This window comes from Aedes aegypti, chromosome 2 (assembly GCF_002204515.2).
Source record: "Aedes aegypti strain LVP_AGWG chromosome 2, AaegL5.0 Primary Assembly, whole genome shotgun sequence".
NCBI classification, from domain to species: Eukaryota; Metazoa; Arthropoda; class Insecta; order Diptera; family Culicidae; genus Aedes; species Aedes aegypti.
Genome location: NC_035108.1, coordinates 104,357,683 through 104,371,728, shown reverse-complemented (window position 1 = coordinate 104,371,728; position 14,046 = coordinate 104,357,683). Strand labels below are relative to the sequence as shown.

Below are 14,046 nucleotides of genomic sequence, written 5' to 3'. Positions count from 1 at the left end.
CCTTGCCAGCGGCTTTGTTGTTCTTGAGCTGTTGAATGGCATCCTTAACTTCCCCCATCGTGGGAGCTGGTTGATTTCCGCTGTCCGCTGTGCTGACGTAGCCATCGCCTTCGCTGTCCTGACCTTCTGTGCCTGTGTTCTCTGCGCCATTCAGGTGTTCATCGTAGTGCTGCTTCCACCTTTCGATCACCTCGCGTCCGTCCGTCAAGATGCTCCCATCCTTATCCCGGCACATCTCAGCTCGCGGCACGAAGCCGTTGCGGGATGTGTTGAGCTTCTGATAGAACTTCCGCGTTTCTTGAGAACGGTACAGCAACTCCATCTCTTGGCATTCCACCTCTTCCAGGCGGCGCTTTTTTTCCCGGAATAGGCGGGTTTGCTGTTTCCGCTTCAGTCTGTATCGTTCCACGTTTTGCCGCGTACCATGCTGCAGCATTGCAGCCCGCGCTGCATTCTTCTCCTCTAAAACCTCCTGGCACTCCTCGTCGAACCAATCGTTTCTTGAGCTCCGTTCCACATATCCGACAACGCTTTCGGCAGCGTCGTTAATGGCTGCTTTGACTGTCCTCCAGCAGTCCTCAAGAGGGGCCCTATCGAGCTCGCCCTCATCCGGCAACGCTGCCTCAAGATGCTGCGCGTACGCATTGGCGACATCCGGTTGTTTCAGCCGCTCGAGATTGTACCGGGGCGGGCGTCGGTACCGTACATTGTTGATGACGGATAGTTTTGGGCGCAGTTTCACCATCACCAGGTAGTGGTCGGAGTCAATGTTGGCGCCACGATAGGTTCTGACGTCGGTTATGTCGGAGAAGTGCCGTCCATCGATCAAAACGTGGTCGATTTGCGATTCTGTCTGCTGAGGTGATCTCCAGGTGTACCGATACGGGAGGCTGTGCTGGAAATAGGTGCTACGAATGGCCATATTCTTGGAGGCGGCAAAATCTATCAGTCGTAGGCCGTTCTCGTTCGTCAGCCGGTGGGCGCTGAACTTTCCAATCGTCGGTCTGAACTCCTCCTCCTGGCCAACCTGAGCGTTCAAATCTCCTATGATGATCTTCGCGTTCGAGCTGCGCGTAAAATGCGTCCTTGTCATCATCAGTGCTTCCGGAGTGTGGGCTATGCACGTTGATTATGCTGAAGTTAAAGAATCGGCCTTTGATTCTTAACTTGCACATTCGTTCATTGATCGGCCACCACCCGATCACGCGCCTTTGCATATCACCCATCACTATGAAAGCTGTTCCCAGCTCGCGTGTGTTGCCGCAGCTCTGGTAGATGGTATGATTACCTCTAAACGTTCGCACCAATGCTCCTGTCCAGCACACCTCCTGCAGCGCTACGATGTCGAAACCGCGGGTCTTCAGTACATCGGAGAGTATGCGAGTACTTCCAATGAAGTTGAGAGATTTGCAGTTCCACGTACCGAGTTTCCAATCGCTAGTCCATTTTCGTCGCTGTGGTCTTTGCCGATTGTTCCGGTCCGTATTCTCTCGTTGACGTTCCTGTGCTGATGTGTTTTTACGGTTGGCTTGCAGGGCCTGACACCAACCCCCTAGATTTCCGGAGGACCATTCCCCCTAAATGTTCGGAGGGCCATAGTGCGCAGTTTAGCTTAGAGTCCATCTCTGGCACTCGGACGATGATCAGCCGCCCCTGACATGGGGAACAGACGCTGTTGTGAGCCGCTCCTAACGTGGAGTACAGACGCTCCAGGTTTGCAAAAGCAAACCCCCCCTTCCCTGTCAGCATACGACCAAAGTTCCCACCGGGGGTTGGTTACCCGATCTTCCCCAAGGTTACTCGTACCCCGGCCAGTACCACGAGGAGGTAGGGATAGGAGTTGCTGGGCAAGAGGCTAAGGACCGCACAAAGGGGTCTATTTTATTCCTGCAGGTACACGAGGTACCAATGGTACGCCATGCCCAGCCATTTACCATCCATTTAATAAGGTCATTTTTTTCCTGAAAAGCGCAAAGATGGACAGAAATCGACTCTAGTGACAAGTGAAACCGAATCTGAACAATCTAAGAAGGCCGTTGTTCTTGAAGCAGCATGATTTTAACACCTCACTAGGCGCGCGTATTACAGATATGTATAAGGCAATCTGACGTTTAATCACCTTTCTTTTTTCAGCACACGCACGCTTATGGATTGTTCTCATACGGAAACCGTTTCCGTATGAAAACAACAAACAAAAAATCCCATTTGATCTTGTTGCTGGAAAGAGAAAGGTGCGATAGCCTTATATGGAACATCCGATGCACTACACTCCAACCTCTTTTTACGACCGTTTTTTAACCGACGGTTCTTTTTCCGACCACTTTTTTACGACCGAAATTCAGATTAACGACCGTTTTTCTAAATGATTATTATCTTAAAAAGTATTCAAAATAGAGGATCATGATGTTCAGCAAAATTGTTCAGTAGTTCAAGGGCTAACATATGGTGGCCATTCAATTGCGGAATTCTGCCACTAGGCGGCGCTAGTGAGTATAGAACTTTTGTTTTGCGGATATCTCAGGATCCTGGCCTCTTAGAAAGATGGCGCTTTCGGCAAAGTTGTTCAGTAGCTCAAGGACTATCATTATTCTAGCCAAGAGATTCGAGATTTGACCACCAGGCGGCGCTAGTGAGCATAGTTTTTTTGTTTTCCGGATAGCTGAGGATCCTGACCACTTAGAGAAGACGCTTCGTTTTCGAGAAGACGCTTCGTTTTCGGGACGCCGGGAGTTTGGTTTTCGATTCGCGGGTTTTGCTGGGCAGTGTTCTGAAAAGCCCAAACAAGACCCTTCGTTTTCGGAACGCCGGGAGTTTGATTTTAGGTTAGCCTGTTGTGCTGGGCAGTGTTTTGGAAAGCCCAAACAAGACGCTTCGTTTTCGGGACGCCGGGAGTTTGGTTTTCGGTTCGCGCGTTTTGCTGGGCAGTGTTTTTTGGAAAGCCCAAATAAGACGCTTCGTTTTCGAGATGCCGGGAGTATGGTTTTCGGTTCGCGCGTTTTGCTGGGCAGTGTTTTGGAAAGCCCAAGCAAGACGGTTTTTGTTCGCGCTGTGTGAATGCGAAAAGATATTCGTGTCCAGTCGAGGATGTATTACCAACTGGTGAGTTCGTTTCATGCTTATGATATCACATTTTTTCATGAAAGCGTTACTTTTTTGTAATATTCAATCAAACTTTGTATGGTTCGTCACTACAAGTGTCGGCATTATGCCTGTTTTATACAATTATAATACACATATAAAACTTTTGACATTCCTTAAGATATTTTTTGAATAATTCGACATTATGAATGTCGACGTTTATTTTAAAACTTCGACCAAAGACTTTTCTTCTTGAGGCATAATGTTCAATAATACTTTTATGTAATTTTCAAACAAACTATGTATGGTTCGTCACTACAAGTGCCGGCATTATTCCTGTTTCATATAATTTAAAATATACGCATACATTTTTCTCTTTTCACCATTAATAAAAACTTCTTTTGAATGGTTCGACATGATAGATGTTGACTTTTATTTTAAATCTTCTACCAAAAACTTTTTGAGACAAAACTAAAAACTAGCTTTAAGTATAAATTGTATTTTTCCTCCTTATCCATGGATCGCATCACCGACCAAAGGTGACTCCCAGATCTTTTCCTTCCCTACTAATAAACACCCTTCCTGTGGTGATTGTGGAGATGCAGAGGTATTCTCGGTCTCTAGGAGCAACAATCATTACACCCTAACATTCCTTCCCTATCCCAACTGATTGTAAGGACTTGGCCGGCGCCGTTATTGATCAATAATATTGGATCTGCTGAAATTGCACTCCGAGAGTAAGCTGAACTCCCATCCCTTATTCATTTGGATCGCAGTGCAATTATTACCAGTTCCGATCAATCACGGAGTAGCAACCATTGACATGTATAGTCAGTCTATGCTATGCTATGCTATGCTAGCTGAGGATCCTGACCACTTAGAGCGATGGCGTCTTCGGCAAAGTTATTCAGTAGCTCAAGGGCTATCATTACAAAAGCTATGAGATTTAAAATTTTGCCACCAGACAGCGCTAGTGAGCATAAAACTTTTGTTTTGCGGATATCTCAGGATCCTGGTCACATAGAAAAATGGGGCCTTCGGCAAAGTTGTTCAGTAGCTCAAGGACTATCATTATTCTAGCCAAGAGATTAGAGATTTTGCCACCAGGCGGCGCTAGTGAGCAATGTTTTTTTTTTGTTTTCCGGATAACTCAGGATCCTGACCACTTAGAAAGATGGCGTTTTCGAAAAAGTTGTTCAGTAGCTCAAGGACTATCATTACAAAAGCTATGAGATTCAAAATTTTGCCACCAGGCGGCGCTAGTGAGCATGAATCTTTTGTTTTCGGTTATCTAAGGATCCTAGCCACTTAGAAAGATGGCGTCTTCGGCAAAGTTGATCAGTAGCTCAAGCGCTATCATTATAAAAGTTATGAGATTCGAAATTTTGCCACCAGACGGCGCTAGTGAACATAGTTTTTTTTTTTGTTTTCCGGATAGCTGAGGATCCTGGCCACTTAGAAAGATGGCGTCTTCGGCAAAGTTATTCAGTAGCTCAAGGGCTATCATTACAAAAGCTATGAGATTTAAAATTTTGCCACCAGACAGCGCTAGTGAGCATAAAACTTTTGTTTTGCGGATATCTCAGGATCCTGGTCACATAGAAAAATGGAGCCTTCGGCAAAGTTGTTCAGTAGCTCAAGGGCAATCATTACAAAAGCTATGAGATTTAAAATTTTGCCACCAGACAGCGCTAGTGAGCATGAAATTTTTGTTTTGCGGATTTTTTTTTATCTTCTTCTTCTTCTTCTTTTCTGGCGTTACGTCCCCACTGGGACAGAGCCTGCTTCTCAGCGTAGTGTTCTTATGAGCACTTCCACAGTTATTAACTGAGAGCTTACTATGCCAATGACCATTTTTGCATGCGTATATCGTGTGGCAGGTACGATGATACTTTATGCCCTGGGAAGTCGAGAAAATTTCCAACCCGAAAAGATCCTCGACCGGTGGGATTCGAACCCACAACCCTCAGCATGGTCTTGCTGAATAGCTGCGCGTTTACCGCTACGGCTATCTGGTTTTTTTTTTTATATCGAATTATTTTGACCAACCGATTCCTTTTTGCTGTTCGTGAATGTTCACTTTGATGTTTTTGCGTCATGCAACATTTTCTACCAATAGTTCAATGTACATATAAGAATTATCATAGTGATAAAAAAATGTTGGAAAACATTATTTTACTTTTGGTTTGTCGTATGACCTTCTTCCGATATATTTTGTTTCGATATATCGAATGAAAAAAATATCGAAAGGATTCCAAAACACTAGTTCCATATAGTTGCGTAGGTGTTAATCATTTTAATGCTGTTTAACGCTTATGATGATCATTATTCATTACTTTGTAGGTTTAAAATATTAGTTCTGCCAAACATATCGATTTGAGAAGTCACAAGCAGGAAAAAGGAACTAGTTGATGAAACTGATTTGATATATCGGAACGTCCCTAGTACATTTTCATATCCTTTTCGGGACGGATGATTTTTTACTCTTATGCTTTATGTTTTGCTAAGTGATAACGATTCGGAATGAATTTTTCTCTTCATGAGGTATTAGTGTAACTCATTGACTATGGTGAACTAAGCACGGGGAGCAATTATCTGTAGATCCAGCCCTGAACGAGCCGCTTTAGAAAATTATGTCCAGCACAATCGTCCCGAAAGGGATTTAAATTGAAGGTCGATTTTCGGTTCTGGGGTAACTTTGATAATGGGTATGCAATTCACAACTGAATGTAAATCCACAATTCATCATTTTTCCGATATTATTGCACTTGGAACTGGATTGGAGAATGTAAATAGAGAACATTGATTACATTTTTTTTTATTGAAGTCCGGATTTTGTAGAAAAATCAAACATAACAAACACCATTTTAATCCTATGGGAAGTAGATATTGATTGATTCCCATTGAATTCAACGTAAATCAATCGATTATGGAATATTTTATGTATATTTCGGTCAAAAAATGAATGAATTACGTAAAGTATATACGGAATTGCGTACTTCTAGGCGTTAAATGTTGTAAGAAAATGTCGGTCTTCGAACTGTTAAGGCGAAGTAGGCCGTCATTGAAAGTTGCAACGCATCGTCGATGATTGGTGCTAATTCATCTCATGTTTTCGAATTGATGAAAAATAGTTGGTTTTGTACAGACATATCTGAAAAAGTATCACCATACTTTATGCATGTAAGCTCATGTATTAGTACTTTTTCGAATCAAAATCAATCATGATGACTTGGTTTTATTACTTTGAAATTGCGAGCTACAAATCCAACACGGCCGCCAAAACGAATGACAGGCTACTTAGCTTTAAGAGATATGAGACCGAACCCAAATTCTTCTTTAACCATACTGTCAAGGTAAAATTCCTGCAGGAAACAGTTTTGAAATTCTTCGATGTAATGTAACCAAGGTATTTAGAAGGAAGGTAATTCGATGTGTCAAATAGTGCATTCCGCCATATTGGAGAAAAATATGACAGCTGGTAGGTTTGTTATGCTCGAGTAGGTCAGCAAGCCATGAAACTAAAAACAGTTTTTCTCCTCAATTCATTTTGTTTTTAAAAACGTCAGTTATGTTTCAGTTGTTTGAAATTTTCTAGAACGCTTCCAGAGTACACACTCAGCATCATGCCAATCTCGAATTACAAGTTAACTGGATTTTCACCACGCAGGTGCTATACGGGAAAAGACAGTGTTGAACAAAATACATGGGCCAATTCACAAATTTCATAACGCTTAGGTGGTTGGGTTGGTGTCCTCAAGTTGTTACGGCTCATACAAAAACTGAAGAGTTATCATATAAAATACGTTGCAAAGAGGTGGCTCGGTGCTAGAAATGTCAATTTCTAGCGTTACGAAATACGCGAATGAGCCCCAACGACAATTGAAGTGTTAAAAATCAAACAGCAGCATGTAAAATTTAATCGAATTTTATTCAACTTTCAATGTACTACAGGTCAAAGCCTTTTTAATTAAATAAAATTTCTGAAAAATAGAAACATACCTATTCACAATAAGAAAAGCTTTTATTTTACACTCAATCGGCTTCCCTGTATGACTGGCACCCGTTTAGAGAGAGAACACGCTCACTCGACAGTTTAATCGGTTAAGCCTTGTTACATTGCCATCTCTCTTTTAAATCAGAACAATGGTTAGTAAATGATAGTGTCAATAATTCTATTACTGCCATCCTTGGGATTCCGCTGATCAGCCGATGGTACGCCACACCGCGAAATTTCGGTGAACTTCCTTTTTCTATGTTAGACTGTCGCCGTATACCTACGGGCAACAGCCTCCATTTAAAACTTATGTGGTTATCCTTGCCCGTCCCATGAAAGGAAGCACCTCTGAACTGGATCTTTTCACTCCATGGAATTTATTGTTTGTCTGAAAACAGCAAAATTATAAAATTTAAAATATTAGAGGATAATACCTATTATCAAAGAACTTACTTGTAAATGCTTACAGATTTTCTTCTCAATACCAAAGCACTACGATCAATAATAAACAAACCCATGGAAACGATAGCAACCACAGGCAACAACTAGAGGGGAAAATCACATTAACGAACTCGCCAGCTCGCCGACTCGCCAGCTGTTATTTTCCAACCCCTCGCTGTTTACCGCTCCCGCATCCACTGACTGCTTAGATTGTATTACCTTGATGAAAATACCTTGAATGTAACGATGTAATTCAAACATTTGCGACTGGACATCTTTAAGGGACAACCCTTCAGAAAATTCTATCAACTTCTTGGAGAGAAAGCCAGAAAGAATCTCCGAAAAACCCAAATACCTAAATATACAGCCATTCCATGAAAAATCGATCTAGTGGGTCACCGAATTCCATGAAAATTTGGTACTTTGTTCCTTATCCGAAATAAGGATACACGTGTTTTTGGATTTTTTGATTAGGGTGACCATTTCCGAAATAGGGTGACCAGAAAAATCGCGACATTGCCAAATTTTTATTTAAAAAAAAATATTACTTTTGAACCGCTTGACCGATTTTCAATTTTCTTGAATGGAATAAAAGCTAATGATTTTGACTTTTCAAGAAAAATACAAAATTTCACTAAAAACTGTTTTTTCGTGTTTTGAAGGCCGCGGCACAAAAGGGGCTATAGCTGTTCTCATTCTGTTCTGTAGTCCAGCTAAAACTCCATAGAAATAAACAGCCAAAACTCCATAGAATTCTCGAAAAATTATTGAATTGCTCTTAAGAATTCCAAAAGTAGAAAAAAATCTCTGCACAAATCCATAAACGACTTTTTTGTTTATGTTTCTCGGAGTAATGTTATCATTAGGCGAACTATTATTTTTATGAGTGTCAACTTACATTGCATCACGAATTTTAGGAAGAATTTTTCAGAAAAGGTGTCTGCAAATAAATTCTAGAAAAAGACGTAATCCAAGAGCAATTACGAGAAGCAATTCAGAAAAAAAATCCATATCTAAAGAAAAAAAAATATTTGAATAAAAAAATTCCATGAAAAATTTTGTTTGCAATTCCTAGAAAAGTGCACTAGAAATTTCCTGAATAATATGTAAAAAATTGTTTGCAGATGCCACTTATTGAATTCCATGGCGTATACTTAGAGTCAGTCTTTACAAAAACTCAATGTGTTGTCGAGGAAAATTGACAAAAAATGGGAAAAGATTCATGAAGTAATTTCTGTTTTTTGGAAAAAAATATCTAAGAATTTCTATTCATAAAATATTTTCTGGAAGAAATCTGCATTCTTTATAGTGATTCGTTTATTTTGGTTAATTGAACATGCTTCTGTAAGTTTTGACAACGGATTCGTTTTCGTTGTTTTCGATTCGTTGTTACGAAACGTAACCGTCTTCTTTTTCTGCGAATACTGAGTTTTTTTTCTTATTCCACTCAGTGTTTTCATCAATCATGTGTATGCCGTTAAAATTCTCGCATGAACATTTCAGCAATCTTGGGGGGGCTTGATAGCCGTAGCGGTAAACTCGCAGCTAATCAGCATGACCATGCTGAGGGTCGTGGGTTCGAATCCCGCTGGTCGAGGATCTTTTCGTAAAGGAAATTTTCTCGATTCCCAGGGCATACAGTATCTTCGTACCTGCCACACGATATACATATGCAAAAATGGTCAATTGGCAAAGAAAGCTCTCAGTCAATAACTGTGGAAGTGCTCATAAGAACACTAATCTGAGAAGCAGGCTTTGTTGGGACGTAACGCCAGAAAGAAGAAGAATCTCAGCAAAAAAAACTATTGCGTTTGCATCACACCGAAGCATAAACGGCATTTTAAGTGAAATTCCTTGCCAGAATCGTAGCAGACATTAGAAATAATAAGTCTTGTGTTGAGATTCATCAGCATCTTTGGAAAAAACTGCTCCGCTGACTGGGGTTTTTAATAACAGTTTATTTTGAATGCAACACTTTTCACATTTTCAGCCACAAAAACGACGGGCTGCATTTGACGTTTCGTGACAGCGGAATCTGGGCTGCATATGACGTTGAGATTTTTCCTCTTCGCGAGTCTCTCTCAGGTCTAGTCTACTTATGCACAGCCCAGCCAGTACTTGAAATAATTCTGGAAAATTGTAAAATCGACAAAGGTTCCTAAAAGAGAGGTAGCTCTGTCAGAATACTGCATCCGCCATGTTAAAATACCAGGTGACAGCTAGTGAATTTGGTTTGGTTAGAGGATGCTAGAAAAAGCTATGTCTCATACACTTTATCTGAATATTTGGGTTGGTTTAAATCACTTATTATTGGATTATTTCCTACATTACCTCAAACACAAAAGGAAACATGGGAGGAAACACAAATTCAACTCAGGAATGCGGAAGAAAATTTTCACTTCACCGGCAGGATTTGTTTTCTATGGTAAACAGACCCACAAAAACAATACATGCAAACATACATTGTGTACTTGCCAGCTAGCCAGCTCGCCACCTTCCCCGCAGCTGACTTCACCTCACACCCACTGCTTGCTTAGATTGATAAACATCATTTCAAGGAATCTTGGAATCTACAATTTCTTCTTTTTTGTAGCATATCAGTAATATGACACATAAAACGTCCAGGCCTACTGTGCAAAGTTGAGGTTTTGAGTCGATTCAAAAAAGTGATTTTTTGATTTTTTCGAAAATTTTTGAAAGTTAAGAAACAGAAGGAAACAATCGTACCAACCTTTTCAAACTCAGAGGATCGTTTAAATCTTTGGGAGTGACGTGGCTAAAGCAGTTAATGCCACTCCATCGATGTTGACCACTCTGGGGTGGGACAAAGGTATTTCCACATTTTGCCCGGGCTGAATAGCCTAGGTTTAAGCGCCATTGCTCGTTAATCCATATGAATACATTCCAATTTTTGACGGGAAAAAAACTTTTTTTATCAACTTATTATTATATGGAAGAGAAGCACCATTCATGCACTGAAAATGTTCCATCGATAAAAGTTGATTTGAAATCTTTACGAGATGGACCATTTCGATCAATGTTTCCCCGTATTACGGTAAATAAGAATGCTAGAGACTATTATTGAAAAATTCAAACGATATATTAATCTTTGTTTCAAAACAGTAAATTTTGAATTTCGCCAAGTCGCCAAGTGGGAGGAAGGGTACAAAGGCCCCTTCCTGTCCCAATCTGTCTACGCCCATGCGAGAGAAAAAGATTGCAACAAAAACGCACACTTCCTGTTCCTGAGAGTAACAGCAGGGTAGTAAGTGTGCCACATTTCTTTCATTCACCTCTCGGATCGTCCATCTTTGCAATCGTCGTCGTCGTCAAGAAGTTGTAGAACCGGTTGATTGCGTTGATCGCCTTAATTTGCTGCCGCTGTTTGGTGCAATTCGTATAAATAGTTCAGTTCGGTCCAGCTCCGAGTTTGGCACGTGTGGGAAAAATCTGAATTGACTCGTATACTTACAACAGTAGAAGGCTGTGGAACCGGTTAGGGTGGATTAGGCAATCGTGATGTGTGCCCGTAGAAAGAGAGTTCGCTGACTGGGTGCACTTTAAATGTTGGAAAGATTAACACCAATCGATCACCCTAGATAGGGGAGCATGGCTTAATACGCACTGATGGGGTAGAATGATCCGACTGAGTCACATGTAGCAGGATTCAATTTGTATTCTTTTCCAGAAAATGTCGAAATATATTTGATTTGTATACTTACTGTTACCACTTTGAATGTGGATCTTATTACGAGAAAACGACACAAATTCTTGAAGTGGCATTCTTGACTACTTTTTCCTATTACAGTTATACCTATATTGCATACGAAATTTCATTAGTTCAAAACACCAGATCCGCCTCGTCTTTGAAATCGCCCGCATCGAACTTGACCCACTCTCTTTCCGTCGACGACGACGTCATATTGTTGGGCTAAAGCGCATGATTTAAAAAGCTAAACAGCGCATGATTGGACAAATGAATGCGAACGCTTTTTACTTTACTTCCAGTAGTGCGCAAACCTCGAGCAGACGTGTTTACAATTTTGATTGATCGACGGTTGATTGCAATTAAGTTATTTGTAAATAACGTTCGATGGATGCGCATTGTGCACAATAAAAGCATATGCCGGCAGCCGCCGATGCTGGTGCTTTTCTATTGGCCAGTTCCGGCGAATCTATTAGCCTGATTATAAAGCTGCAAGTGTTTTCAAATCATATTTTCATACCTCATACAGATGATGCGGCATGGGTGGTAAATATTGCACCCAGAAAGTGAATCATATCAGGTTTTCTTTTTTGTTTGCTGATTGTAATAAGCTATGAATTCATTAAAAACACTTATTTGCTGTTGGGGGTTTTCCTTGGCTGCAGCTTCAAAGCAAACCCCGAGCCAAGTTTAATAACAAAAAGATAACGCGATGTGTTATCGGATAAATGGTATTTAATAACTTAGTTTGTTTTAATTTTGTTAGAATACCAGAGCAGAATCTGATTTCAAAATCTTATCAAAATGATATCAAATTTTGTTTTTCATAACATATTGATAGCAGTTTTGATAACCATTTTCTAACTCACATGAAAGGCTAGATATCGATTCATGGGACCAAATTGATTTATTAATAATCATGATATGCAGCACATAATGAGAGCCTGTTTATCGTATACTGCTACAGGTCTGATCAGATTGCTATCAGATTGTTTATCGTGCCTGTAAAATAAAACACCAACTCCTAATGGTAAATAAGCGAGAAAAATGGATTTTATCATCGCTTTCTCCTTGGGGCTCTCGTTCATTGCTGTTGTTTATCAAGCTTGTTACAACTTGCGAAACATTGCCGATCATGTATCGATACAGCTGGGATGTTTTTCTTCGCTTGCTTTGATCGTGCTTCTAAATCCAATGAGAACAAATTCTAAGGCTTATCTTCATCAATCGTTATTTTTTTCGTAGTTATATGAATATATCTAACAAAATTAAAACATTTAGATTATCATTTGCTATATTTGCAAAACAGTGCTCGGTTTTCACACTCGGGTAATGGGCATCTTCAGAAGAAATCCTTTGAAGTCTTAATACTTTTTTTTATTATATTCATACAGGAAATCAGTCTACAGAGAGACTTTGAACGTTGGGCACTAACGCCTGTTTGTGCCAACGCTCTCACAGTCGCGCTGTATCCGCCTAGTACCAGTTCCGTTTCGGTTTCGCTGCCACCACCGACCGGAAACAATGATAAATGATGATGAGATGTCAATTTGAACTCGGTTGCTAATGCCCAGGTGCCAAAGCTTTTCTCTGCCACGTTTAAACCCCGATATAGTCAGCAAGTCATCTAATCGATGATTTGCGCTTGATAATGACAGACTTATTAGGGTTTCCTGAAATGCAGCGAAGCACTGTGATTGAAGGCTGTTTTATCTCTTATTTTCTCTCAGTTGCAACTTGAGACAGTAATGCTGCCATATTTGATAGGTTATTTCTAATCGTTTAAATTTCTCCATGTGACTCAACATCATGTGCTTCACGCATCAAAACTAAACAAAATTATTTTTTACTGCTCATACATCACAGACAAAAATAAAATCGATACTCTTTCTTATGATGATATGAGCACCCATAATTTCTCGTACATCGTAAAATATTAACAAGTAGAAAAAAAATCTTTTACCTAGTTATGATCAGGAGCCTACATTCATGGCTTTCCGAGCCAAAGTTTATTCAACCAAAATAAGCATCATATCAATCGGCTTTTCAAAATGACATGATGATGATGTGAACTGCCATCCATTGTCTGTTCTAACAACTGTATGATTCTTTATGTTCAATCATACTCCTGTTTTCCTGAGGGCCAAAAACGGTTGTCGGACTCGTAAGTTTACATAAACAGTCATAGACTCAAGCTTGTCTTGCTTGTCAGAAAGACCTGAGAAGCAGAGTCCGCCTACTTTCTACGAAATGATAGTTATACAGTCGACTCTCCACATCTCGATGTTCTACATCTCGACATCTCTCCCTATGTCGATGATTTCATAAGTCCCTTCAGTCTATATTCATTTTCACTCTCCATATCTCGATATCCTCCTTATCTTGAAATCTCCATGTCTCGATGTGTTTCTGTTGATTTTTCGTTCTCGATTTTCTCTCCGTATGTCGATTTGACCAATATCGAAGGTTACTAGACCAATATTTTGGAATTCAAAACAAATTAGGAGCGCAAAATGACGTTTGTTTGTGTTTTACTTTCTTGGCAACGGAGTGTTTTTCAATCTAGTATTCATCTAAAATTTGTTCTTTGTCTCGATCTCTCCCTATCTCGATGGTCCCTTCGATATCGAGATGTGGAAAGGCGACTGTATTAAGTTGACAGTCTCATTCTTCTGATGGTCCCACTCAACCAAAAATGCATATGATAGTAGAAATATAGTCAAACACAACCCATCATGGGAAGATCTCACTGATTTGTCATATTGAATGCATCACAATTCTGCCAAAACGAAGTACATGGTCGCAGGTAGAGACAGAGCCCGGA

General features: G+C 40.4%; 1 protein-coding gene and 1 long non-coding RNA gene across 14 annotated transcripts in view; one reads left to right on the top strand and one right to left on the bottom strand.

Moving 5' to 3' along the window:
• LOC5576845 (PTB domain-containing adapter protein ced-6) overlaps nt 1-14,046 on the top strand; it is a 271,935-nt gene that overhangs the window by 148,867 nt on the left and 109,022 nt on the right. The gene's annotated exons all lie outside the window — the stretch shown is intronic.
• On the bottom strand, nt 6,991-7,955 carry LOC110675871. The gene is made up of 2 exons (XR_002499867.1): nt 7,529-7,955; nt 6,991-7,463 (listed from the first exon to the last, which is right to left on the bottom strand). It is a non-coding gene; the product is annotated as an uncharacterized LOC110675871 (long non-coding RNA).